Here is a 3,058-nt window from a genome sequence, read left to right on the forward strand (position 1 = left end):
TATCTCTATAAACACAGGGGCTATAATCAAGATGAGGTAATGTTTAAGTTTATATAACATAACTAATCATATTTACTATCAAATACATTTACCATGCCACCTACAAAATATCTTCCTCCATACCATCTTCATTATTCATGATACTTTTAAGGAAACAAATTTCAAGTCCTTGTGTGTTCATGATACTCTAGGATGATCATCTCTGCCTCATGAAGTAGTTGTTCCTCCTAAAAGAGTCAATAAACTACACCTATCCAGCCCAGAATTCCGTTCACATTTGTAACCACATTACAACTCATGACCCATCATACATCTCAGACTTTCCTTCACTCACGGTTTGTTCTTGAGACTCATGCTAACCTTAGACTAATTGTGTGATATCTTCTCACTATTCCCATTTGCGTCTAACAGCAGATAATTCTACAAAGTAGAGAATATTTATACTTTGCTCCACTTTTTCCGACTTTACCACAGTGAACTGCTCATTTATTTCTTAAATGGAAAGTGATGAGGGTCAATGAGTGTGGAAGAGAAGAGTGTGTACACCAAGCCAATGAAGCACAGGAACTGAGTAAGGAGAGGTAAAAAGGAGATGATGTCATTCTGAACAACAGGCCTTGTGTAAATGCTTCACGCATTTTTTAATTTAGAAAAATGCCAGTTAATCCCCTCATTTAAAGGCTTCTCTCAACCAGATTTTGACAAAATACACATCTAATTCCAAAAGAAAAATTTAATACAAGAGATTTTAGAAAATAAAGCATATTTGTTTAAAAATTCTATTGTGTAAACCNTAAAGTAACAGGGGAGTCGGGATAACACATGCTCAGATTTCTGGGATGCTTGTACCCACATGCTCAATACATAGGGTTGTCACAGCCAAAGAGACCTTTTCAGGGTGGTTGGAAATTACTGACCAGAACCTTAACTCCCCTGAAAGTCCCTGATCTCAGGTTGTTTTCCCAGGTGTTTGGCAACCCTGTGCTCCTGTGCAAACCATTGGCATGTGTCTTATACCCCAGTTCTTGCTGGGTCTTCCCAATCTGTCCTACTGATGAAAAAGAAAAACAAACAACAAACAAACAAACAAACAAAAAACATTCTGGTAGGGACAGAGCTGAGCAGGTTGCAGGTGTCGGAAAGAAAGGTGGTGAGCAGATGTCTTCAGGGTGGGGGAACATGGACCCAGTGAGAAATGGACCCAAGGCAGCCACCCCATCCAGTGCCTACACTTTATACTTCAGATGCATAATGGAGACCATGCATCACAGCAACAGGGCCTGAACTTTTGGCNCAGAAATATTAGATAAAATATACAGTCCTACAGTTGTGAAAAGTTAGCAAAACCAACCTAAACAGCAAACATTTAACACTATCCTTAGTAAAACAGTGCACCATAGTTTCAAGAATGTTTGTTACAATAGACCCTTAAGAAGGGCATCTCTACAAGCTTGTTGGTAGGCATGAATGAATGTGTCTTTATNGTAGAAAGAAGAAGCTAAAGAGTCATAGGCAAAATGGAAAAAGAAAAGTGTGTGTCCCAGATACCTCTCTGAGTCCTCTGCTNTAGGTAATGTGGTCATGCTATACCACATGACTGAAAAAGAAAAAGGGCTATATTGGCAGGTTTCCTCCAAGGGAAGATGGAAGGTATAGATGGAAAAATGCTCATGGTTTCTAGATTTTACTAGAGAATATTTGGTTCTTCTCAATTTGAAGNTAAAAGTACTATAAGTAAATTTCTAGCCTGTGGGCATCATGAAGGCAAGTTTTGGTGTGTGTGGCTAGCACAGCCATTCATAAGATCCAACGTTAAGGCACGTGGGGCCAAAAGCAGTACTCTGTGCAGGACTAAAATATTGTGCTTCTCTCTCAGATCTAATGCTCATTTCTGTCTGGGAGGTTACCCTGGAGCTCATGTGTAAACATATACTCTATTGACATCTGTGATTGAAGATAAAATTCATTCTATATTTCCTGCTGTCTCAGTTTGCAGTTTTCCCTCCCACCCATGTTACAGTTTTGGAATTAGATGTTTTATTAATCCTTTTATGGTTAAGAGGAAAGAGACAATGAAAATTCATTGTCTACACTTACCCCCTCCCCCCTGGAGCACACCCATACTAAGTGATCATATGGTAGACAAGCAGTCAGTAGATTCAACAAAATATCTCTCCAAGGATTCATTTATTCTAGTTCTTGTGTTGCTCTACACTTTTATTAACTATTCTTATATTTTAACATTATTTATACATTTCACTTGTTTTTTAATTTACAACATGAATAATATTTTCTGGGATACAGAGTGGTATATTACAGATATACATTGTAAGGAATAAGGAATAATTCAAGATGATATATCTCCCAACACATATACAAAACATTAGGTTTGTGAATTGAACACTTAATTGCTTTATAGGTGTTACTGTACATAACATGTGACACGTTGAACAATATATCTCTGAAGAGAGTTCTTCCTGAGGAGTGAAACTTTATCGTCTCGGTGCAATTCCTTCCTCAGCTCACAGCCCTCACATCTGTCACCTTTTCCCTGCTTCTAAGTGTTTGACAACTTTAGGGTCCACACAAAAGATTTTCTCTGCAGAAGTCCTATTATCCATCAACTCTTCAAATAATTATCCTGAAGTCATGTTTTAGGAATAAATATATTTTATTATTGAGATTTTTTTGTTTCATTTATTTCAGGCATTACCATCTGTATGTCAAAACAACAGACTCAGTTTTAATGTGTGTTTTAGGTTTTCATTGTCTTCTATCATAATTCTAATTATTTTACATACACTATTATTTTGTTTGTTAGGGTTCTTATTTACTTCATTAGCTTCATATAATCATCATATCAAATTCATACATATATATACATACTCATGAACAGAAAAACTCATCATGTGTCAATTACTAATTTGTGAGTATGTAAAAACTTTCTTTGACAAAATATTTATCCTCTTAATTATATATCTTCTTGCCATTTTTATGCTTTTGGAAACATTCTCCTCTTCTGTGTGCAGAAAAATCCAACCAGCAGCATAAAAATGTA

This window comes from Mus caroli, chromosome 10 (assembly GCF_900094665.2).
Source record: "Mus caroli chromosome 10, CAROLI_EIJ_v1.1, whole genome shotgun sequence".
Classification (NCBI taxonomy): Eukaryota; Metazoa; Chordata; class Mammalia; order Rodentia; family Muridae; genus Mus; species Mus caroli.